The sequence below is a fragment of the Engraulis encrasicolus genome, chromosome 17, assembly GCF_034702125.1.
Source record: "Engraulis encrasicolus isolate BLACKSEA-1 chromosome 17, IST_EnEncr_1.0, whole genome shotgun sequence".
Lineage (NCBI taxonomy): Eukaryota > Metazoa > Chordata > Actinopteri > Clupeiformes > Engraulidae > Engraulis > Engraulis encrasicolus.
Genome location: NC_085873.1, coordinates 23,351,385 through 23,378,063, shown reverse-complemented (window position 1 = coordinate 23,378,063; position 26,679 = coordinate 23,351,385). Strand labels below are relative to the sequence as shown.

The window sequence follows — 26,679 nt, the reverse complement described above, 5'->3', positions numbered from 1 at the left end:
GGATGTGCTGGTGGAGGGGCAGAAGCTTCAGGAGGACATGGCTGTCCTTGCTGCGGCTAGAGCCCCTCCAGCGGCCTCCAGTGGCGGAGAGGGGGAAAAACAACAGCAGCAGCTGGAGGAGGCTCCAGCTCAACCCCCCTCCGCCCCCCCTTGTGGCGATCAAGGGGGAAGTCCACCACCACGGATGTGCCCGGTACACAACCGCCCCATACCCCCCATGCCCCCTGGTGGCAACAAGGGGGATCAACCGCTACATCTCTCCCCCACACCCCCCTGCGGCGATAGGAGGGTGCAGCAAGCACCCCCTGGTGGTTCAGGGGGTGAGGTGCAGCGGAGGGAGCTACAACAGCTGGGGTCAAACCCAGCTGTTTCTCCCAAAGCGGCCTCACGGGGAGAGGAGGATAAGGTCAAGCCGGTGGAGACGCTAATTCTGGCTGACGAACTGCAGGTGACCTCCTCTGGGAGTGAGTCTTCTACAGGCTCACTCCCATGTGCCCAAGCAGCAAAGAGACAGCTGGAATCGTCCTCTCCCATAAGAGAGGAGAAAAAACATCGGGACGATCTGTCCGGCAGTACCTCCCCGGAGGTAGGCCGGCAGTGGCCCGATGGATCCCCCAATGCTATGTCTTACGTATGCCCGGCACATATAGCAACATCAACGCCGGCAAAAGGAGCAGTGGAGGCTCTCCCCAAGCTGAGGCCCCTTCTCGGCCCCGAAGCCTCCGACTCCATGGAGATGCCAGGGGCCCATAAGAAGGGGGACAATAGCATTTGCTACATTTGCCTCAATGGTGGTCATCAGACCGTGTAAGCTTCGGATGGGCATCCCGGAAATTTTTTTATTTTCAGATAAGATGAGGCCCAACCAAGGGAGTGACCACTACCCCAGGAGGAAGAAGCTTCGCATGGTTTTAACGTTTGGTTTTAATTAAAGAAACAGCTTCTTTTAACCCGTCCCTTTACATCGAAATGTTTTTAAATAAGATAAAGAGACAGGAGATCACTGTTTTAAACTATTCTAATCACACCGTCTCCTCTGTGCAAGTCCAGGAGAAAGTGAACACCATTCCTGGCCTCACCTTTGTTGAGGGCGAAACCGTTGGCAGGAACGCGGACCACCCAGCCCTCCAGAACAAGCAGAAGGACCAGGCGTGGGTGGAGTCGTATGAGGTCCTCCCGGTCGGGGTCGTGATGCACTCCTGGGGCAAGACGCGGGATTCCGCATGCCCACGGCCCGGAAACAGCCTCCCGTGGTCCGTGCGACATAGGTCCCAGGGGTGCAGTGTGGCGAGGGACCTGTGGACCGCGACAGGCCCCCTGCAATGCCCGCCCACCGGCAGGGGAGGCCCTCGACCAGAGCTTCCAGCTAGTGGACAGCGGGGTGGGCCGGGGCAAAAAACCGTCCAAGCAAAAAGAGAAAAAAAGACAAAATTGGCAAGAACGAAAGAAAGAAAGAAAAAAAGAAAAAGCGCCCCGGCTCACCCTCAAATGGTCTAAGGCTGTAGTGTGGGCCTCCGCTAACCTGCTGGTGGGAAGGCGCGTGATGGCGCCCCTGGCCAAGTGGAAAAAGCTTGAGACGGGAATGAAGGCAGGGGCGCCTGGCGACGCTCATTCGGGGGGGGGCCTAGGTCCACCGCAGGTGAAGGTACCCAGACCCCACGGCCCCGATTCCCAAGGACGAAGCCCCCCAAGCCAACCCGGCACAGCGGGGTGGGTCGGGCTAGGGGGGGATCTCCGCTGGGCCCATCTGCGCTCAATCCGGCTCTTCTGGGGGGCTGGGTGGAGCCATCTTGGTAAGGGCTCACCCTGGGCCTGCACAGACGAGACTTTTAACCCGGCTTTTTGGACATTTTTTAACTTGTTTTTACACAGTGATTTTAAAAGATCTGTTTTTTTAAACATTTTTTTTCACATGCTTGCACACGAAAGACTTTTGCACACACAGACACGCTTTTGCACCACATACATCTGTGTTCTACTATTTATTTAACTGTAAGATGAATGTCTGAAATGCTGAAAGCTTGAAACAAATGTAAAATGTGCTTTGTGTGAAACCCAACATGGGTGAAAAGAAATGTACACCAATATGTGACAAGTATTTGAGAAAGTGTATGTAAGTTTTGAATATTGTGACAATAAAATTTTTCGAAAGAAAAATCCACCCGCAAGCACATACTCATTTGATTCTTGAGACAGCGATCGCCTCCTTAGTGGCAGAGATCTGGACGGTGAGAGAATGTCGAGGCTCGACTTCTCTAGGATCATGATCCAGAAAGTTTTAGGATTTAGTGTGGAAGAAATAAATTGTTTGATTACTCTGCCTGGTAATAAAGGGTTTGACCTGAGCTTCTGTAATGCTTCTGGCTTTAGAACATTCTGGGCATGCTTTGAGGAGGCTAAAGACCAGTTCTCCATGTTCACTGTGGAAAGACTTTGATCGATCCACTAAGGAGGTACAGTTCGAGCCCCGTGAGGAATTCTCCATCTTTACTCCGGTTGAAAGGTAAGAGCTTTTTACATTTTCTTTGCTGGTTTTAGGTAATTTTAATTGTAAATATTTTTTGTACATAGTGGTTTTAGTCTTTTGTAGTCGTTTTTAGCATTGTTATTTATTTGTATTTCTTAGTTTTTAGTGTTAAATTGTTTGTAGAGTTACTGTTTTTTGTAGTGTTTTTAGCTGTTGGTGCCTCCAGCCATGTCGGCTGCCCGTGCCGGCATGAGGAGGCACCACAGCGTGCGTTTTAAATTCAAAAATGCTGGCTCTGATGCCCCGAGGATGTCCAGACTGGACTTTTCTCGGGGCTTCATCCAGAAAATATGCAAGTTTGAACCGCAGGAATTGAATTGTGTACTGACTCTGCCTGGAAATGTTGGATTTGATGTGAGTTTCTGTGCTGCTTACGCATTACACAAATTCTGGCAAAGGTTTGAAAAAGTTAAGGACCAGTTCTCCATGTTTGAAGTGGAAAAACTTTCTGATGATTCAGTTAAAACTGTAACTGTCCGAATGTTTAATGAAACTGTGACTGGAGAGGATATCACTACGTGGTTGTCCAGATATTGCCAGGTCAGAGACCATGCAGTTAAGGTTTTGGATGAGGACGGCGTTTGGAACTGCTCATGGAGGGTTCAAGTCAAACAACTTGAATCCAACGACATGAGCAGTTACCTAGGCCTCCGTCCAATTCCGTCTATGATTGTGTTGGGGGAGAACCGTGGCTACATTTTTTACCAGGGAATGCCCAAGCTCTGTCGCAAATGCGGCAGTCTTGGGCATCTAGCCGAAGCATGCCAGAATGTAGTATGTCGTAAGTGCAGAGAAATTGGACACTCTTATGAAGAGTGTACAAATGGCAGACCGTGCAATCTGTGTGGGGAAACATCTCACCTATTCAGAAATTGCCCTAAATCGTTTGCCAACAGAGTGAGAAATCTTGAGAAAATGGCCGCCCGGCCGCATGGCCAACAAACAAAAGGGAGTGAAGAAGGCAAGATGGCCGAGGGGGAGGAGCCTGTGGTTTCGGCGGGAACTCCAACCAACCAGGCTGCGGGCTCCGCCCCCGCCCCGAGCCGGGCGGCCAAAGTCTGTTTCCATACTCATGAACGACCATCCGGGTACTTTGCTGTTAAATTTGCGTTACGCCCCTTTATGGGTGAAAACAAACCGAATGTCTCATCAACTTGCATGCTACACCGGCTAGCCCAAATAAACACAGTCCATGCTTCAGCCACGGCTGTTTGGCTATATCATTTGAACAGCCGACCACACAACACGTTTTCGGCATGTTGAGCGTGAACAACGCTAGTCAGTGATGGGGTATATAAGAATGAATGGGGGAAATAATGTTGTGTGACAGTGGGACAACACAGCGATACACAACTCATATGGTTGGAATCACAATGAAAAACTGGGTTTAATGGCAGTCTTAGAATGACCGAAACATGAAAGTAACACTCTAAAACAGCGTTTTTCTTTATGCTATTTTTGATCTGCGCATGCGCCACATTCCACGACAACGTTCTGTTTTGCGGCAGGTGGGAGCAAGTTGCGTGGACTTCACCTCTTCCGGCCGGCTGTCAAACGGGCATCCATTCTCCGGTCATCGTACAGAAAAGACACTGGATTTATTTTCTGATAGCCAAAGCAGTAAGCACAATGGTCGTCCCTGCTCATCAGTAATAAAAAAATAGGCTATTGAATAAATTAATGATGTAGGCTAGCCTGCCTCAAAATTGGTGTTTTAAACTGTGATATCATGTTGTTGCCTAAACTGATAGGCCTAATAGCTATGACCAACGGTGAAAAAAAAGCTAAACTGATCAAAGTTGAATGTCTTGCAGACTTGCTCCCGTTTTGCTTTTTCTTACTTATTTGTTTTCAACCATAAGAAAAACCACAACGGGTGTGCACATGTATGCACACGGCCGTTTTTGTTTCCGTGATTATCTGTCCCTTTGTCTTGCACCTGCATTTTGGATGGGCGCAGAAAGGTGATTAATGGTCGAGTTGCGCTCTCTGCCCAATTCACAATGAAGTTTCCACGGACGGCAAACAAACCACATGGCCGCCAGCAAACAAACCGATTAGGTACGAGCAGTCGTAAAGGTTTACGTTTGCACTTGCGTCGAGACGATTGGATAAGTGACAGCGCAGCTCAGCAAGCAATTGGCTCTCGTTACCGGACAGGTGGGAGTGACGCCGGCAAACGCCATGTTCGCGTAGCCAATTGCTCTAGTTCATTCCTATGGAAGGTTTCATGAGTGATTCGTCTCGTATAAGACCGTCTCTGGGGCGGCAGAGCACAGAGCTCACAGAGAGGCAGAGCCAGACACAAGGGAGGAAAAGGAAACAGAAAATGTAGCAGAAAAAGAAATGGAAAATGGAGCGGTACGGACAAAGAAAAGGAAACAGAAATTGGAGCGGACAAGGAAAAGGAGAAGGAAAGGGTGGTGGTGGAAGCACTGGAGGTGATTCTGGAGGGACAAAGGCTGCAGGAAGATCTCCAAACTCTGAGTGCAGCCACCGTCCCTCTGGTGCCCTCCAGTGGCGGAGGGGGTGAACACCATCATCAGCCGGAGGAGGCTCCGGCTGAACCCCTCCCCGCGCCCCCCAGTGGCGAAAGGGGGGAACAACCACCACCACCGCAGTCGGAGCCTAGTGGCGAAGGGGGGGAGGTGCAGCAAGGGGAGCTGCAACAGCTGGGGTCACAGCCAGCTGTTTCTCCCCAAGCGACCACAATGGGGGAGGAAGAGGAGGTGCAGGAGACGGGGCTGCAACAACTGGTCATAGACCTGGTGGTTTCATCCTCAACGGCCTCCTCGGGGAACGAGTCTTCTGAAGGCTCGATCCCCTGTGGCCAGACATCATCTAAGAGAGCGCTGGAGTCTCCTTCTCCTCAGAGAGAGGAGAAAAAACAGCGGGAGCAACTGGACGGCAGTTCCTCTTCGGAGGAAGGCCGCCATTGGCCCGTTGTATCCCCAAATGCGATCTCGTATGCGTGTCCGTCCCTGACATCGACGCCGGCAAAGGGACCGCAAGAGGTCACCTCTGTGAGCCCTGAGCTGACACCCCTCCTCGGCGGCGACCCCTCCAACACAATGGAGATGATAGCCGCCTGCAAGGAGGGGCACAAACAGTCGGCCTGCGCGTGTGGTGTGTTTAATCACACCACATAGGTAAGCACTGACTGTTAATTGTCTTTTAAAAGCATGTACCTGTTTTTAACCATACTGCTCATGACTGCTCTCACCATTTCAACCATCAATGTTAGAAGTGTGAGATCGCCAGTTAGAGCACAGAGCATTTTATCCTATCTAATGAATGTGCAAGCAGATGTGTTTCTCCTTCAAGAGTGTGCGCTGCCATACCGAGACAACTACAGAGACTGGGAGCAGCGCTGGGCTGCGGGTCCCTCTCTCTGGAGCGGAGCACACTACAGCCGTGCGGACGGTGTTGCCATTTTAATCAAAAACCCCAACATCTTGGTGAAGGGCAGCACTGTGGTGAGGGACGGACGCGCTCTTTTAGCACAACTCTCGTTTTTAGGTAAGGATTTTAATGTTCTTAATGTATATGGCTATCAAGATAAACATGACAGGTACAAACTTTTAGAGGACCTGCAGCCCCACCTGCTAGGGAAAGCGCCCCTAGTGGTGGCAGGTGATTTTAACACAGTTTTAAGTAGGAAAGACAGGAAAGGAGCAGATGCTGATTTTAAAGTAGATAAGACGTCACTTTTATTGTCAGGGACAGTCAAAGACTTTAGATTAACGGACTGTTACCGCAAAGTGCATCACCTGGAGGCCGGCTTCACCTGGTTCAGTGGTGATAGCTCAAGGGCCTCAAGAATTGACTATGTTTTTACCAGGGAATGCACTCCGACGGATGCTATATTGACTCCTATGTTCTTTTCTGACCACTTAATGCTTACCTGCACTCTTTCTTTTCCCACTGACGTGACGTTAGGGGGAGGGCTGTGGAAGCTGAACTGCTCCCTGTTGGAAGACGAGGCCATCGTCAACCAATACAGGGAGCAGTATAAGCTATGGCAGACCCTCCAAGACTTTTTCCACACACGTGCACAGTGGTGGGAGATGGTGAAGGCGCGCACTAAAGCCTTTTTTAGAAAAGTAGGGAGAGAGAAAAAGAGTAGGGAGAGACGACGCATGGTGGGGCTGCAAAAGCGACTCCAGCGCTATTTTAACCTTTTAAATGCCGGACAAGATTTTAACGTTGAAATCCAACAGGTAAAAAAGGAAATGAAGGAACATGCGGAGGAGGTAAGTAAAGGAGTGATGGTTTTAAGCAAAGAGAAAGATATTGAACAAGGTGAAAAGTGCACCCGCTATTTTTTTAAGAAAATCATTAGTAAGGGGGGAGGGATAACACAATTGGAAGAGGGAGGGAGGCAAATTACGGACACAGCGGGAATTTTAAAAGCAACAGAGCAATTTTATGATGCACTTTATGGGGAAAAGCAAATAGAGGGAGGGGTGGTTACGGAGGTATTGAATTTTATGGAAAAGAAGATTAACGGTTTAAATGTATTGTCCAATGATTTTAATGAGGCTGAAATGTCCAAATGTTTAAAGGGTTTTAAAACAGGTAAGAGCCCGGGAGAGGATGGACTCCCCGTGGAATTTTATCGCACCTTTTGGGACATTTTAGCAACGGACGTACTGACTGTTTTTAATGAATTCGAGACTCTAGACAGACTACCCGACAGTTTTAGAGTAGGGATAGTGTCGTTACTTTTTAAGAAAGGCGACAAGACTGACCTACGTAACTGGAGACCAATCACTCTTTTAAACTGTGACTGTAAGCTTTTTAGCAGACTTTTATCACAACGCATGTCGACGGTTTTAGAGGACGTGATCCACCCGGATCAAGTCTGTGCTGTGCCGGGAAGGAGGATCACGGACAGCCTCGTGCTGGTCCGCGACGCCATCTGTTTTGCGAGAGACAGAAACATTAGACTTTTAGTCCTAAATTTAGATTTTGAAAAAGCCTTTGATCGCGTCTCGCACCAGTACCTGTTTCAGGTACTGCAAAAAATGGGATTCCCCGGGCGGTTTCTTAAGTGGGTGGGTTTGCTGTATACGGACATATACAGTCAAATTCAAGTAAATGGGCACCTAACCAGAGCGATTAATATCCGCTCCGGCGTACGCCAGGGTTGCCCGTTATCCCCGCTTCTGTTCGTTGCTGGCATCGAACCGCTGGCAGAGATCTTGAGAAGGGATCAATGGATCAAAGGACTTGACTTGCCAGGTGGACTGACGGCGACCTGTGCACTTTATATGGACGATGTCACTCTTTTATGTTCTGACGTTTTATCGGCCCAAAGAGCACTCGACGTGACTGACTGGTTTGGAAGGGCCTCGGGCGCTCAGCTCAATAGGAGCAAGTCCGAGGCCCAGCTCTTTGGGCCCTGGGGTGATATCAGACTGGATTTGAATGTTGATTTTAAAGAAAAAGATTTGAAGATTTTAGGCCTAAAATTTGACAGAGAGGGTGGTGGACGGGGCAACTGGACTGACCTGCTAGGGAAAGTCAAACAGCGACTGGGGTTCTGGGGATTACGGACCCTGACGTTTGAAGGTAAAATTTTAATCTACAAAACTGTCATTTTACCTTTACTGCTTTTACCGTGTGCTGTTTTTATGCCCCCCAGACCCTTCCTCCAGGCGATCGAGAGGGCGGTGTTTTACTTCCTGTGGGGGTCCAAATGGGAGCGGCTAAGGCGAGATGTAGTGAAGAAACGGAAGGAAAATGGTGGGAAAGCCCTCCCGGACCCCCACCTGTTTTTAGGCTCCAAGTACACCGCCCTCCACATCCGATACGCGACGACCCCATCCAGAGAGCACAAGACGGCGGCGATGGCCAGATTCTGGATGGGGTCCTACCTCAGGAGGATAGGGATTTTAAAACTTTGTCTTAAAACCCCAGTTGCTTTTAAATTACCCCTCCAGTATGTTTTTATCCAAAAGTTTTTGAAGAAATATGGGCTGGAGGGGCAGGATGCCAATGTTTTAACCCAGGCTAAACGCATTGTCTCCTTTGTGCAGGACCAGGAGGAAGTGAGCCCCGTTCCTGGCCTCACCCTTGATGAGGCCCAAGCCGCTTGGAGGAACGCGGACCACCCAGCCCTCCAGAACAAGCTGAAGGACCTGGCATGGATGGTGCTTCATGAGGTCCTCCCGGTCAGGTCCGTGATGCACTCCCGGGGCATGTCAAGAACTTTAATGTGCCCACGGCCCGGGTGCGGCCTCCCGGAAACCGTGCGGCACGTGCTCTGGGAGTGCAGTGTGGCGAGGGACCTGTGGACCGCGACAGGCCCCCTGCAATGCCCGGGCCCACCAGCAGGGGAGGCCCACGACCAGAGATATCAGCTAGTGATAAGCGGGGTGGGCCAGGGCGCCAACACCGTCCAAACCGAAAAATTCCCAGCGCTCTGGCTCACCCTAAACTGCGTCAAGGCTGTACTGTGGGCCTCCAGAAACCTGTTGGTGGTGAAGCGTGTGATGGTGCCCCTGGCCAAAATGAAAAGGCTTGTGACGGACATGAAGGGGGGGTCCACCGCAGGGTGAAGGTACCCGGACCCCACGGCCTGATTCCCAAGGACGGAGCCCCCCAAGCCATCCGGCATAGCGGGGTGGGTCTGGCTGGGGGACGACCTCCGCTGAGCCCATTCATCGCCTGCCCGGCTCTTCTGAAGGGCTGGGTGGAGCCATCTTGTTAGTGGCTCACCCTGGTCCTTCACAGACGGGACATTTTAACCCCGATTTTTACCCTGGACTCTTTTTCACTGCTTTTTATGGGTTTATCCACATCTGTTTTTAAAAGGAAATGGGGTTTTAACACTTTTTTCACACACTGAAAAGACTCTTGCACACAGACATTTTTTCCACAACATACATGAATAAATACATACAAAATAAAAACAGTGTATGTGTGATCAAAAGTGACGTTAAAACACCTTCATTGTAAAACCCTGAAATGTAAGAAAGCCAAACAATGCAAGATGTCAAACAATGCAAGATGTAAACCCTTGAAATGAAAACCCAATATTCTTCCTGTAAAACGTGATGTTGACTGACTAAAGTGAAAATATTTTTTTTCAAACGAAAATCCGCCTCCTGGTACATACTCTCTTGATCTTGAGACAGCGATCGCCTCCTTAGTGGTCACGATCTTAATCCTTGTGATTTTGATCAAACCACTAAGGAGGTATAGTTCGAGCCCCGTGAGGACTTCACATCCTTTCTCCGGTATAAGGTAAGAGCTTTTTAATTGTTCTCTTTGTGGTTATTGTTAATTTGTCATTTTAAATATCTTTGTATTTATTGGTTTTTAGTCTCTGTAGTCGTGTGTTTCCCCTTTTTTAGCTATTTATTGTATTTATTGGTTTTAGTCTTTGTAATTGTAATTTGTAAATTACTGGTTTTTAGTTGTGAATTCTAGCTGTTGGTGCCTCCAGCCATGTTGGCTGCCCGTGCCGGCATGCGGAGGCACCACAGCGTACGCTTTTTATATAAAGATGAATCTACTGATGCCGTAAGGATTTCAAGACTTGATTTTTCCTGGACTTTTATTCAGAAAGGCTTGAAAATTACACCGGACGAGTTAAATTGTATCCTGGCTCTGCCAGGAAACAAAGGATTTGATGTCAGTTTCTGTGCTGCTTCTGGGCTATGTGGCTTCTGGCAAAGATTTGAGCTGGATAAAGACAAATTCTCTTTGTTAAATGTGGAGAAACTTTCGGACAACACAAATAAAACTGTGACTGTCCGAATGTTCAATGAAACGGTAACAGGAGAAGACATTGTAACATGGTTGTCGAGATATTGCACGGTCAGGGGCCAAGCAGTTAAGGTTTTGGACGAGGATGGCATTTGGAACTGCTCGTGGAAGGTTCCAGTTAAACAACTGGAATCTAACTCTGCGGGCAGCTACCTAGGCCTCCTCCCAATTCCGTCTATGATTGTCTTGGGAGAAAACCGTGGCTATATATTCTACCAAGGAATGCCCAAACTCTGCCGCAAATGTGGCTTTTTTGGTTTATGGCTACCAAGATAAGACAGGTACACACTTTTATTTAGAGGACCTGCAGCCCCAACCAAGCAGTTTAAAGATCCTTCATCTTACACTTAAGTGAAGCTCTCCAGTTCCTCTCTGACGCAAACGTAATGAAAAGAAAATCTCCAAATAATGTCCTGATCTGGTGGATCTCAATGACGTTAAGACAAGACATGATGCACTCAGGCACAGCTCACTCATAAATGGCTATTGTGGGGCACATCATAATGCCTTTGTAGTTGACTCAAAGGTTATAAAATACAAATTTTGAATGTCAAAGTAATAATGGAAGAGACCATCACATATTCAAAAGATATGGCTGTACAAAAATAGTTTCTCATTTAAATTGTTAACTTGCAAGCAGCTGGATTTCTTGGTGCGTGAAGCACATTTAGTCTCTCAATTGGAACTTGAAGCCAAACAGTGTAAATGTATGCAACTATATAGGCTCCATCTCCTATTTCTACAAAAAGCAGCCAATTTTACATACATAAACTAACCCTTGCTTACACACTTGCATACACAGAGTACATCTTCAAAAATATACACATGTTCATTGGGACACACTCACACACACACCTACGCAGACAAACACTGAATGGAAATGGAAACACACACACACACACACACACACACACACACACACACACACACACACACACACACACACACACACACAGTAATGCCTTGGCCTAAACTCTCAACAAGTTGTTGCTTCTCAGCAGCAGACAGGTCCTTTGTCCTTCCCATTTGGGTTGAAAATGTCAGCTGCATAATAATGTGGTACGGCTTTGTTAGGTAGGCCCTTAATTGGACACACCGGCCAAACTAATTAGCACAGGTGTCTGCAATGGCTTTCTCTGATACACAGAGCACTGACATCACACCCATGAGTTTACAAAGAAATCTTACTTTGACACTCTTAAACACTTTTTGCATTATAATGTGGAATGCAGTGTATATGTCTGTTCTTGTATGAAATACTAAATGTTGTTAAAGAAAATCAGGCACACATACAGCCAGAGTTTTTTCCCTCAACAGCTACCTTAACTGTGGCATAGCTAGACAGTGTTGCCAGATGTGTCTGATCAGTTTCGTTTGTGTGTGTGTGTGTGTGTGTGTGTGTGTGTGTGTATGTGTTTGTGTGTGTGTGTACTCGTTATTTACTCTTTATGATTTAAAAAAAATAAATAAAAAAAAACTAACCCTCTTTGCAACTGCACTTGTTGTTCTGTATATCTCCTGTGCACTTTATTTGCTTGTGATGTTGGCTTGATTATGTCCTCTTTTGAAAGTCGCTTTGGTTATAAAGCGTCTGCCAAATGCAATGTAATGTAATGTAATGTAATGATCAAATCCCGCCCAAAAGGCTCTCAAAAACCGCCAAAATGCACTAAATTCCGCCCAATTTCAACAAATTGCATTGATTTCTAGGGGCACAAAACGGCAGGAAAAAAATCCGCTAAAAGGCCAATTTTTCCCGATTTAACCTGCAGACGGCCATCCCAAGTAGCCCAATTGTAACCGCCCAATCAGGCAACACTGTTGCTCTAGATGGCATCAAATGCATTGAAACAAATCAGGAGCTCCCTGTATCCATCTTGGTCAATTTTCCCTAAATAAACAAAAATCACAAATTGATTCCATACAGCATTCAGCCATTTTGGTTGCTCCAAACATTGAGATCCTTTCCAAACCGCTTTCGACCTCTCTGACACAAACTGAATGAAACAAAAATGTCTGCGAACAATGTCCAGATGAGATGGATCCCAAAGAAGTTCATTGCAAGACATGGTCCACTTGGGCATGGTTAAATGGGCCAATCCAATAAATAGCTATTCGTTTCTTTGGCACATTGAAGTGCCTTTGTAGTTGATACAGAGGTTATCAAATAAATGCGCCCTGTCTATGATCCACTTTATAATCCATAAATGACATGGGTGCCGTGATGCTAACGTTGGAGTGGCCATCAGGATTTCTGCAAATGCCGAAAGAGGTTAGTCTTTACTTGCAGCCTTCAAGAAACAAGTAAAGACGTTACCTCTTTCGTGAGTATCTGCTAGACTAATGCTTGAGCTGGCCTAGCCCCAGGGCAGACTCTTGACATGATGTCTGTATGTGCGTGTTGTGTGTGTGTATGCTCGTTTAAAAAAAAAAAAACCTAACCCTTCTTGGCATCTGCACTTGTTGTTTAGTATATTTCCTGTGCACTTTGTATTTGCTAGTGATGTTAGCCAAGATCAGGTCCTCTTTTGAAAGTCGCTTTGGTTATAAAGTGTCTGCCAAATGTAATGTAATGACTAGTATCCACTTTATAATCCATAAATTACATGGGTGCCGTGATGCCAACTTTGGAGTGACCATCAGGATTTCCGCTAATGCTGTGCAGTGTTTTTCAAATGTGGTTAGGTTGTGACTTGAAAACAGAGAGAGGGATAGAAAGAGACAGGGTTCAACCAGCAAAATGTCCAGCTCCTAACCCAGGGAGACAAAAATATATATGTTTCACTTTAACACCCAAAAATATAATCACACACACACGTTCCACTCTCTTAAACAGACAAAAATATATGGCGCACGCACATGCACGTTCCACTCTCTTAAACAGACACTCAACATTCATTGAGATTGAGACACATACACATTTGCCATCACACATGTACACAAACACATGTTCATCTGGGGCACTAAACACACACACACACAAAGCATGAAGTTGAAAGGTATGGTGACATGCAGCCTTACTGTGGCGCTAACGGTAGGGCACTAGTATGCTATGCGGCTGCAACCAGGCAACTTCGGACCCTTTTTTTTTTTTTTTTTTAAAGGGTTCTATGTTCCCCGCTGCTTCAAAGTAGACTGCTGCCGCATGGCAAGGCGCAGGTGGTTGTTGCACCTCTTGACAGGTTAGGTTTAGGGGTAATTTTGGTCAGGGCACAAATGTAAAACTCAAACATTGCATTACTGACAGGTTAGGGTTAGGGATGGTTTTGGGAAGGGCACGAAAAAGGGTCCCAAGTTCCCCGGTCCCATACAAAGACAGGGGAACGTAGGATCCGGGGAACATACTGTAGGACCTGGGGAACATAGGTACGCTCCCATTCACATTGACTCTAAGATAGTTAAATACAAACATGTGGTTTTGACTGAAAACACAACAAAGAGAGCATACATTTTTGATATATAACGTGTTTAAAGTTGTAGACATCGGCTGGACAGTTGTGTTCGCTATTTAGGACCGTCTGAAATTTCAGCACCCAACACACAGCTGAACCCCATCTCATATTAAAACAACATGATCTAAAATAGCCTAAATAATAATAAACATGTGCTGTTGACCATGAAAATAGAAGGGTTGGAAGTTTCGCTATTTAGTGTATATTGGTTGTAGAAACAGAATGGTTGTATTTGTAGCCATCCAATCTCAGACGACCGTCATTTGAATTGACTGCAGATTGCCGAGTGGCATAAAGGGGCGTATCTAGTAATAAAACCTAAAATATTGAAACATAAAATATATAAACATGGTTTTTATGCTGAAATTATATCGAGTCGGGTCTGTAATATTGATCTTAACTCTTTGAAAGCTGGAAAAACTGCATGGTGACAACCGTTCAGCTGTGAAAATATTCCGTCCGTCGGCGGCCCGTTCACGGACGGACAACCGTTCACGGACGTTATGAGCTAAAGGGTTAATATAAAATCAGCCACACATGCTGCTAGAATGGTTGTTTCTCAACGGCAACCTTAACTATGGCTTTGCTAAATGGCATCAAATACATAACAAAAAAATAAAAATCAGGAGCTCCCTGTATCTATCTTGGTCAATTTTCCCTAAATAAACTACAGCCTGCGTCTTCTTGCTATCCCCAAGAGCTGAGATCTTTAATACACTATACCGGTGGAAGCGAACTTTCCAGGCAAATGCCCCTCAAGCCGACAACCACGGCTGTGCCCTCAGCCCAGGGCTTAGCGCGTCTGCCTAACCAAGTTCTTAAATCAAATACAAAACGCAGAGCGGCCTATAACCTAACACAGGGTGTACACGTTGCTCCAAAGTTGAAAAACACATTTTTAAAAAATCACAATTTGATGCCATTCAGCATTCAGCCATTTTTGGTGGCTCTGGTTTCCCGTTTCTGCAGAGATTCTCTTTTTAATTCAGTTTGTCAAACAATGTCCAGATCAGGTTGATCTCAAAGAAGTTAATGCAAGACACAGTCCACCTCGGCACAGTTAAATGGGTCAATCTGGGGGGTATGCAACAGTCTAGTTGTGTGGAAAGGAGCCGGTGTGGTAAGGAGGGGGGATGCTATTTATGTGTTTTTTTTTAAGTCTTGTCTACCCTGTCTGAATGTTTTGTACTGTACTTATACGTGACCATTTGAATTTTCCATTTGGGATAATAAAGTTAACTTTGACTTTTGACATGACATGAGTGCCGTGATAACATTGGAGCGGCCATCAGCGTTTCCGCTTATGCCGTGCAGCCCACAGGCTTCAACGATGGCCATTAACCACAACTAACAGACCAAAAATCATGTTGGAGTACAGCTGTCTCACCACTGCTTTGCTACTCAGACACACAGAAGGACTTGGGAACTTTACTGCCATTAATGGAAGTGAAAAATATCACAAAATGCTTTGGATTTGGGTGAAGACACTGAAAAAAAACATTAAAACACAGCTCCCCCTTGTGCTGAGATGGAACTTTACACAATGGCTTTAATTAAGCTCACCTGCACACCATCAAGACTACAGCTGCACCCAATTATACTGTAGGAAACAAGACGAGACCAGTTCAGACAAATGCGTCACATATGCAGACATTTATGCACATGTAGCCTGATAAACCAGCCTAAATGTGAGACTGGATGTGTAATTTAGTCTGACCCCGATGAACGATACATCCCGAAGATTGTTCAGAATAATCTGTTGTTTTCTGAAACTGTGCCGGCGGTCTGACCAATCAGCGATCTTTGCAATTGATGTGCTTTCGCAACGGTGTTGCGGCTTCATCGTCACTCCCTCAAAACCCGCCACTTTGATTCAAAACATGCGATTGGTTTTGCCAGACTCAGCACAGTGTTCAAAATGTTTTCGATCCGAGGCCAGACCCACTCGCCAGCCAAAAATGTTTGGCGTCCAGCAGGTGGCACTGGTTTACTAGGCTAATGCAGATGCACATACGTTTTTTTATCCGCTTTGGCCTGTTTACATGTAAAAAAAAAAGACTTTCAATTGGCAATTTCTAAAAACACACCTGAAAATACGAACAATTGGCATGTTATTTTCAAAAATTATGTGATTGCCTGCCTCATTAACAATCAATTCCTTGGCGAGTGATTGAATGAAAACAGGATTTTAAAAAACCCCAAATGGTTAGTTTTTGAAAATATCCTCGTTACATGGAAGAATTCTAATTCATTAGTGCAATCTATGATGCTGTGTTGCTCACGGTAATAGGGAGGGAAAGTAATCTCATCGCCCCCTGCTGGCAACGTTCCAACCCCCTGCAACAAATGAATGTTTTTTTTCTTTGAAAAATTACATCTCGGCCCTGACGACGAAGTAGAAGTAGTGGCAGTCATATTATGGGCATGTTGGCCCGTTTTATCGAACCAGGTGGTAAATTGTTCGGTTTTTCACTGATCTGAGCTGATTTTAATATTCTTTAAAAAGCTAATACAGAACTACACTGACTGGCATGTGTGGCTTGTTTACTCCATGTAATTAGCATAGCCAAATTAGCATAGCCAAACATGAGCCAGAGAGGTGGTTACTCGTCACCACAGAAGCCATCATATCTACTAGAGAATTTAAAACCATACCAAAATGATCGCGTGTATATATGTGTAATAAGAAGACAATGTGGAACTCATAGGATTACAAGAATGTGAAGATATGCGAAGAACTTGCGTTCGTTCGCGTTCATTTGTTTCTCTGTGTTGTCAACGAGGCGCGAAGCACAGCATGCTGGGAGCTGTAGTCCGTTTCCGACCAGATTGGCACAATTTCTATTTTTCTTAAAAGGGCAAAAAATGACTTGAGATTTTCACAGGTAGTAGTTCATGCTATTGTGTACGCTGAAAAATGTGTCTGGTGTTATAGTTCCAAGTCATATCTTTGTGGGATTTTTTAAAAAACTTGTCTATGGGAGTTTCAATAGGATCACCCTGGTGTTTGGAACGTAACCGCTAGGATCGCTGTTTTCCACTTTCCCATCAGTGAACAGATTAGCTTCAGTTGTAAAATTCATGTACAAGCTGGAATTCATGTCTCAAGAATATTTGAGGTTTTGTGGTTTCTGTGTTTTTAAAATGGAGTGAAAGTCATTGGTGGACATATTCATGTTGGACATGTCAAATGTTTCCCGCAGGAGCGGAACAACACACCTTCTCCTTCAGCTGATATTCGTGATGGTGATATTCGCCCCATCTGGAAATATTTTCCTATATAGTCACATGTGGACAATACATTAGCCCTTTCTTAATGGACAATATGGAATTCCCTTTTCAAGAATAATTATGAGGTTTGTTTGTTTGTTTTAAGTTGTGACTAAAAAAATGTCCAAATGTCCAACCTGAAAGGGTGTTATACTGTATTCCGTGTTGGTCTAGCCCTTTATTCAAGCATCACTCATTTCTCAGCTCAGTGAATGAACTGATAGAAGCTTCAACTTCAGCATTCTGCTCACAAACCATACACATTCACCAGTAACGCACATGTGCACGAGCACACATTCATGTGTCCAAACACAATCACACACAAGCGATCTCTCTCTCCACACACAAACACAAACACACACTTTCATATCTCCAAACCCAAGTTGACAAATATTGTATGTAAATCCCCCCACCCACACGCAGCCATGTAGCAAACTCTCTCTCTCTTGCACACACTTACAAACGTTCACTGTTCAAAATGTACACACACAGTTCAAATCTGTTTAGACAAATACTATATGGGAACACCCCCCCCCCCCCCACACACACACACAGAGTCAATGTGCTAAAACATACACATGGGGAACTGTCTGTCCCTCTTACAAACACATACACCCCCCCCCCACACACACACACGCTCACTTTCATTGGCACTGAGACACACACACACACACACACACACACACACTATAGCAAAGTGTCCCTCTTACACACACACGTACGTTCATTGGGACTGAGACATAGGCCTACACGTGTGTGACACACACACACACACTAATCGGAAATGGGACGGACGGACGGACACACGCACGCACGCACGCACACACCCTTGCTGAAAGCTAAATGAAGAATGCACATTCTCCACATCATCCAAGTCATTCTGGTCATATGTTGACATAATTCAAATTCCTACTTTTAGAGTGAGGTGCATTCATGATCTCCAATATATTGGGACCATGTAGGACTTGGATCTTCAACATAGTGGGACCATGTTGGACTTGCATCTTCTTCAACATATTGGGACCATATTGGACAAGCTGCCCTTCATCACGGCAACCTCCTCTATCAGAGCATCATTGTCCAAGTCAGTCTAAAAAAAGCACAATCAGAAACACAAAGCAAAATTACATTAGGAAGATTTTTCACATCAGTTCATGTGAAGAACAGGGTAAACAATTGGCCCTTCAATGGCCCCGGCATTAAACCGTGAACTGAACTGACCAATTAGTGAAGTGCTACTACAGTATGTCACAGAAGTGACTACACCCCTCACATTTCTCCAGATTTCGAAGTACAAATTTTCATGGGACAACATTAAAGACATTTCCCTTTGACACCATGTCAAAAAAGATGAGGCACACACACAGCTTTCAAGGTAATAATGTATACTGTAGCCGAAAAATAACAAAAGAAGTCATGGGACAAAGCTGGAGCTACAGCCGTTTTGGACCTAGTCCATTATTAACGTCTCCAGTAGGAAGCGCATGACAAGCTTTCCAGTTTTATGTGTAAGTTAAGGTGCTCCTCAGTTCACCACAAGGTGGAACACCGTCAACATACAGACCTGGATAATTCAAAATACATACGCAGAGACTTAAACTTTTAAAATTCAGCAAGTAATTGTACGTTCTTAGGCAGCACCAACATTTTTTCCAGTTATCTCCAAAAAACATGGTTGCATAATAGCAGTAGCCTGCCTGTACTTCTGAAAGTTTAATGACTACTGTAAAGTGTGCATTTCTATTACATTTGCAGGCATCAATATACCAGGAACATGTGGACTTACAGGCTGTCCTTCATCCTCTCCTCCTCATCTTCCTCCATCAGAGCCTGCACATCATCCAAGCCAGTCTGGTCACATTTTGGCATATCTGAATGAAACATAATTGGCAAAAAAACACAATTGTATCAATTTGATTTGGCAGCACTTGTCAGTGTTGGACTGGGACATGTCAGTCTTCCCAGCGGTTAAAACAGAGGTTCTCAGTTTTGATGAGTGAAGGACATTTCATTTGTATTTATTTTAATAACCAGACTGCATTTCTACTGTGCATTCTTTAATAATAAAAATCTATAAACACATTTTAATCCATAACTGAGAAAAGTAATAAAAGTTGAGCAAATCTTAAGAAAAAAAAGACAATGCACCCACAATGGTGAACAATAAAAATGTGGACCATCTGAAGAGAAAACAAGATTTTCAGTTGACAATTTGAAAACCACTTGTTTAAATGGTACTAAAACGAGATGGGGATAGTACATTACAGTAGAAAAAGAAATCAGGAAGCGAGCTCAGCACCTTCCTGTACAAAACACCAGGTGCTACTTTTCACACTGAAGAAAGTAATAATCCCAAAACATCTATGAAGCAATTGAAAACGGTTCCAAGAAATCTGACGAGTGCTCCTGAATTCATTTATTTTTTCCATTAGGAGTGGAACTGGCCACATCTAATAAACTATATATCCGTTTATTTATTAGTATATTTATTTAGGAAAAGATCAAATTTGGCAGTTTCAATGACCAGCACAGTTGCAATACCTACTCTGACCACCATCCTACACAGTGCACCTTTAATGACAACTAATGTGTGTATTTCTTTAACATTTCCAGGCATCAATACACCGGGACTTACCGGTTGTCCTTCATCCTCTCCTCCTCATCTCCCTCCATCAGAGCCTGCACATCATCCAAGCCAGTCTGGTCATATTTTGGCATATCTGTATAAAACACAATTGGCAAGAAAACGTCTATGAAGCAATTGAAAAAAGTTCAAAGAAATCTGATGAGTGCTCCTAAATTCATTTATTTTTTCCATTAGGAGTGGAGCTAGCCACATCTATTAAACTGTATATTAGTTTATTTATTATTTAGTAAATATTTATGAAGATATCAAATTTCGCAGTTTCGATGACCAGCATAGTTGCAATACCTACTCAGGCCACCATCCTACACAGTGCACCTTTAATGACAACTAATGTGTGTATTTCTTTAACATTTCCAGGCAGCAATACACCGGGACTTACCGGCTGTCCTTCATCCTCTCCTCCTCATCTTCCTCCATCAGAGCCTGCACATCATCCAAGCAAGTCTACATCATACTGGCATACCTGAACAAAACATAATGGCAAGACAAGAGACAAAATTAAATCATCAGCAACATTCATAATATAATTTAGTGATCCTTGTTAGTGGTAGAACCCCAGAACTGCATTTGCATGAATCTGGCACTAATGTTAAGGGAGAGACGGACTAAATAAAGTGTTAATTGAGAGGGTTGGATATTATTCAACCTTGATCATGTAAGTCAATTTAAGTCACAAAGAGATGGTTTTGATGTTGTTTGAAAGCTCTTTTCTACTCTACAAATTACATAACCACACACACACACACACGCACACACACCAAAATCATAGGCCAAGATTTTACAAACTGAATAGGCCTATAGTATTGGCAAATGCAAACTTTGATGTTCTGATCCATATCAAGACAAGCTGTGTCCTTAAACTACAGTTCAATAAAATATATGTTGATAGGCCTATAAGTTGACTCAAAGGTAGACCGTTTCGTCACCCCTCAGGATTTGGTTGAAAACCATCCATGTAAGAAGTTGCTTCTATGTGATGATCGGACATAGGCTTGAGAATTTTGCCAAACAAATCGTCAATCGCCCCATAACAAAACGGGCTGTAAATCGATTAGCATGAATCCCATTCCCTTGCTCGGAGTTTCTAAGGAATTGTTTGAGATGCAGTTTTGGAAAACACAAACAAAGCTAGCCAGGCATAGGCCTAAAGTGTTGTTAGAAGTTATTGTCGGCTTGGTTTGAGGAGTGCAATGTGCCCTACAAATGCGCTGGTATGCCTACTTTTGTTTCTTATGCCATATTTGAAAATTCCTCAGCAGCATTCCTTACCAGCTTTAGGCCTACGTGTCCACAATTCATCTCTGTAGGCTTGAAGATCTTCTTCTTTTTCTTTGAAAAGGTCAGCTATAGTCCAAGACGTCCAATTAAAGACATGGTGGGTTTTTTTCTCCAGGAAAATCCAAAAACGTCCAGTTAAAGAGATGGTGTGTTTTTTGTTGTTGTAGTAAAATCCAAAATCCATCGCAATTCCACGTCAGGGAACCAACTTGGTTCTTACAGCAGCTGAGAGCAATCATCGTAATTGTGTTGCTACTTGGTGAAGACACATGCACCTGTTATCAATTGAGCGGTGAAGGCACGCCCACTAATCCACTGCTACTGCCTTTCTCCTCCCAACAGTCAGTGGGTGAATTCCAAAATGCAGACTCCCGTCCTCCACTTGTGCTTGTGGCCTCGCCAATAAAGTTTCCCAGCTCTCGCAACAACAACATTTGGGGGACTGTTTTTCTTTCACCATCCAAATTGCAAATGAAATAACACTAGACTTCTGTTTTTGCAAGATATTGAATTCATTTTCTGTTGTCAGTGACATCGTAAGGTCACAAGCACGCAAGTGAGGACGGAAGTCCAAATATTAGGCTCGTTAGTGCTTTTGCGAAGCTTTCTAACCAGAATGCATCAAACTGGCAAAGTGTGCATGCCCTCTGCCTAGCAAAAGCAGTACTGCTTCGTCACGAACAAGCCCATAGGGATGCACAAAGTGCATATCTTAAGATGCACTCCAAAAGGCGTACTCAAAAATCGTAAAAGAGAAGGGGCTCGTTCGTGATGAAGCAGTGCTGCTTTTTTCTAACCAGAATGCATCAAACTGGCAAAGTGCGCATGCTCGCTGCTTAGCAAAAGCAGCACTGCTTTGTCACGAACAAGCCTATTGATATGTTAAAACCTGTCCATCCAATGCATAGGAGTGTGCTCAGGGCCTTTCTCAAAGCCTAGTGCAGTGCACTTCCAAGTGTATCAGCCTAATTAATCACACCCAGTGATTGGATACTATTAGTCACACCCATAAAGAGCATTCAATCACTGGGCGTGACTAATTACACTGAAACACTTGGAAGTGCACTGCACTAGGTTTTGAGAGAGGCCGTTGGTCTCACAGACATCATATATGAAGACTAGATACGTCATCGCGTATTTCAAGCACGTCCGCACAGGTCGGCCATATTAGCGCAGCCTAAACTCTCCACAGACCCTCCGTTACACCTGAAGTAAACTGAAGAGTTGAAACGTTGGGATACTTAAAAATGTATACTGTTGCTTCGCTGAAATATTGACACATGTTTATAAATGGTAGGGCTCCTTAAAACTTAAGTGTAGACTGGGGTAAAACGCCCAGGAGAGTAATAGGCCTATGCTTCCCACTTAACCTATTTGTCCAAAAAAATAGATAGACCTACAGCTAATACACATTTTAACCATTGCTGTGCATTACGTTGACGGCATGGATATATTCATTTCATCAAATTACAGACGACAGAGATGACATACTGGAAGAGAGATGTAGCCTACAGCGCAACAAGTTAATTCCATCTGGATGGCTTTAGCGTCACGACTCATTTTGAACACAAGGTGGAGCTGTCGAAACCAAAGTAGAATGTAGACTACAAGTGAACGTTTATTTGTTATTTTACTGAAAATATAAAAAAATACTTTGTGCATTTGTTTATGGGATCTATTTAATTATCTGAATAAGACTACTGAATTATATTATACATGATTTTAGACCTAAGAACATTATAATATAATGTAATATAATATAATAATAATGTGAATATGCATCACTATGCAGTATCAACACATACTTTAGTTTGGAATTTTTTATACAGTGTAAAAAACCAACCCTTTCAAAAATCGAAATAAATATGAGGGAATTATGGCCATCTGAAGAGTATACAACACCAAAAACTCACTGCAACTGGTTGAGCCAGCAGGCTGCGCTAACATGGCCGCCATGCGCGGACGTTCGACTTGCATGACGGGAACGCGGATGACGCATCTAGTCTTCATATAGGATGTCTGTGGTCGGTCTCCTAAGGGGGCGTTGTCCCTCCTTCTTCTTCTATTTTTGTGGGGTTTACACAAGACTTGCACTACCGCCATCTAGCGCTAAGGGGACTCCATTTATTCTCAACCTCAAGACTCCTAAGGTCTCCTAATCGAAGGTCTCCTAAAAGGGCGCTCACCTGACAACACATGGATACCAGAAAAGAACCTGCCTGATTTATGTCTCTCTCATATACGATTCTCTGGCGTACTTGCGTCTTCCACTTGGTGCTGGTGGCCTTGTACCAGGAAGTAATACCAAAGAAAGTCGACACAGAAGAGCAATCTCTCAGGGGTAAATGCATTGGCCAGGATATTGGCTATGTCTCAAATGACACACTTTTGTCAGTGTATTGACAGTCTGCGCACAGTGCATAGTGATGTGGAAAAATTTGAGCACTATGCACTGTGCCAACACTGGAAGTCACGGCTGAGCATGGCATTAGCTCGCCAAAATATGAGTTGGCTACTGTTTACAATGCACAGCGTCTGGTGCTTGTATTTCCATGTCCTTCACCCCAAAGGACAACAATCACATATACAATACTTTTAGGTAGGAGGCTTAGACCCTTTTTAAGACCTGATACTTCAGTTTGTGATACGAGCGTCAAAATCGGTACAGGTACTCCTTAGACATTACTATTTTCAAAAAGTATGCTGGCCACTTCAAATTCAAGATGGCTGCCCATTTCCCAAGATGGAAACGTTTTTCAGTTATGGAACTTCTGCAGTAGGTGAATGGGTGGCCATCTTGAATTTCAAATGGTGCATACACCTTAACAACAGAGTTGTGTCTGAAGAGTATTTGTAACACGTTTGGTGCTCACATCACTATTTGAACAATTGCTCTAGTATCTCATGCAGTATTCCCACAGGACTTTCTGGCAGCCATCTTGGAAAATGGGCGGCCATCTTGAATTTCAAGTGACAGGCATGCTTTTTCAAATTAGTTAAGTCTAAGGAGTATTTGTACCAATTTTGGTGCTTGTATCATTATTTGAACAATTGTTTTATTTGACACATCTGAACGGTGGCCATTTTGGAAAATGAATTAACTTGGAAAAGTCACCTGCATGCTTTATCAAAAGAGGTACATCTAAGGAGTATCCGTGCCAAGTTTGGTGTTTGTATCACAAATTGTTTCCGTTGCCAATTTATATCTGTATGGCGGCCATATTGGAAAATGGGCAACCATCTTGAATTTGAAGTGGCCCGCGTACTTTTTGAAAATAGTAATGTCTAAGGAGTATCTGTACCGATTCTGGCGCTTGTATCACAAACTGAAGTATCGGGTCACCTATCTCCCTAGCTATTTGGTTGGCATGAAGAGGTTGGTGTCCCATCAACATTACGTTCAGAATTAGGAGACTGTTGACCAAACTCTTCTACTGAACTGAATGCCACATTTCCTCCATGTCAGTGTCAACATGGCCGACGTTTAGAGTGTGCAGTGTCAATCATGCAAGCACTGCATTTTTCCGCCATTGTTAAGGGATCATCCTGGCACTTTCAGTGCACTGGCTCAACTGAAACTTTCAGCGGGAGCGCCCTAGCCACTGAAAAAAAGTGCCCGAAGTGTGGCATTTGAGACAGCCATTGATTTGTGCAGTAGGCCTACGTATTGACAGTGGAAACAGTTGGGTCGGAGAACACCTCTGAAAACACTGGCCAGTGAAAGACTGTGGGGTCCGATTATCTTCTCTGTGCCTCGGTTCGATTGACGAGACCTTTGTGATGAAGTGTGTAGTGTTTTTGAGGTTGTTTATAGCGGGGAAACATCAGAAAATAATATTTACAAATTGGCCCCGCCGTAGAGCTGATTAAAACCCGGATGATCCGTTTGGAGAGCCGGATCAAGACCTTATCCGAACAGACCGGATGGCTGTCATGCATTGATCCGCCAAAGTCAGATGGCATTTCATAGTATGTCAACAAAATGGTAGTTACAGCGCGAGAAATTGTTGACTACAACAGCCATTCTCTAATATCTCTAGTATGCTGTTCAGTCACGAACACTCACTGAGTAAAACTGAACCAACTCCTGCCTCGTCATTCATCGAGGCAACTCGCAGCGGAAGCGAGTGGTCATCTGCTGCTCGCCTCCTGTCTATCCCTGCTCAACTAGACTTCTGCTCCCAAATATTTGACTTTTAGTCTTCTTAAATATAAACGCACATTATTTATTGCAAAATCAGGAACATGCCGTTTCACTGCTGCCAAAGGCTCTTCGAGTCGTGGTCGCATGTTTAGTGAGGAGACCCAGGGGGGTCGGAGTTTAGGAACTGTGACGATTCATAAAGTGAGTTTTGATAATCTAACTGTCTTACTCTATGATTTATCAACGTGAATTGATAAATGGGACAACAAAGGCGAGGCGCATAGCCACTTAACGGCAGAAATGTTTTAAAAAATACAGTATCATTATTTATTGTTATTTATTTTAAATAAGTGATCCGTCTAATTCGAATACCCTCCTTGGAATGATCCAATCAATCTGGACGCCTCAAAGATTCGAGTTAAGCACCTCTACCCCGCCGTGATGCATTGCCGGTAGTGGCATTGCACTTTGCTTTGATGCCTCAGGTACTGGTCATAGAAGAAATGGGACTCCCTTTGTGGCCAAACCATACTACAGTTATGACGTCATTGAACCCTCCAATCTATACTCTCCGTGATTTAAACTGCATAAATCAAAACGGTTTGAAATTCTGGTCGTGGCTCGTGCGTAAATCGCACGGTTAAAGCAGTGCTACAACCCGATTTGACACTTCACATGCACAAATGAATAGGGCCGTGCGATTTGCTGTTGAGCGACCTCATCTCCACCTCAGGTGCGCATGTTCCCTCCTCGGCAGACTGGGGAAACATGCCTGTCGCGTCGCACAGTGGAAGTGTTTGGCTCGCATCCGACTGTCGGCTCATATAGTGTGAGGACATGAGTCGTGAGACGTGAACTTTTAAAAAGGGAAATTCCATCGTGCAGTGTCAGCAGGAGCTTAAAGCAACACTCCGGTTTTTTGGGCACAGGACCTCATTTCCGAGTCAGCCAGAGTGTTAGAAGTGTGTCCAGATCGTTTTTTTTTAAATTCCATGCAGTCCTTGTAAAACCACAGGTCGATGTTGCTAAGCTAGCGCAAGTGATCCACCTTTGCTAGCATGACCCAAAAAAACAGTCTTAACAAACTCAATAAGCAATCAAATCACATCAACTATTATGCCAGGCTGTGGATATGAAGTTTTTTGGTGATAGAATACTGTTTCAAATAAAACTGACCTGGCCTTACATGGATTTGTGTAATAAGGTGAACTAGTTTATCCTAGTCAGCGGAATTTTGCCTTGCTCTCGACAGCTGTGATCAGAAACCCACTTCAACAGTGAGACGCCTAGTGGAATATAAACCAACAACGTGGCAACATGGTAAATAAATGTGCATATAAAATTGCGACAATAAAGGAAACATTCTCATTCTTTTCCTGAAAAAGACCCGGAAAGAACAAAACTAGCTCCTATCTGTAAACACATCAGACGCCACGTAACAGGGTGATCTGCAGTGATCATTTCAGCCCTGACAACTTCATAAACTCAATCAGAATAGCCAATAGCCGCAAAGAAAAGTCTGAAAACATCTGCGGTGCCATTCACCTTCCCAATCCCTGGTGTGCCACAGCCACTGTGATAGGCA

At 44.5% G+C, this 26,679-nt stretch overlaps 1 long non-coding RNA gene across 1 annotated transcript; it reads right to left on the bottom strand.

Moving 5' to 3' along the window:
- Positions 1–19,657: 19,657 nt before the first annotated feature.
- On the bottom strand, positions 19,658–21,174 carry LOC134467340 (uncharacterized). The gene is made up of 3 exons (XR_010038520.1): positions 20,942–21,174; positions 20,052–20,135; positions 19,658–19,745 (listed from the first exon to the last, which is right to left on the bottom strand). It is a non-coding gene; the product is annotated as an uncharacterized LOC134467340 (long non-coding RNA).
- Positions 21,175–26,679: the final 5,505 nt, after the last annotated feature.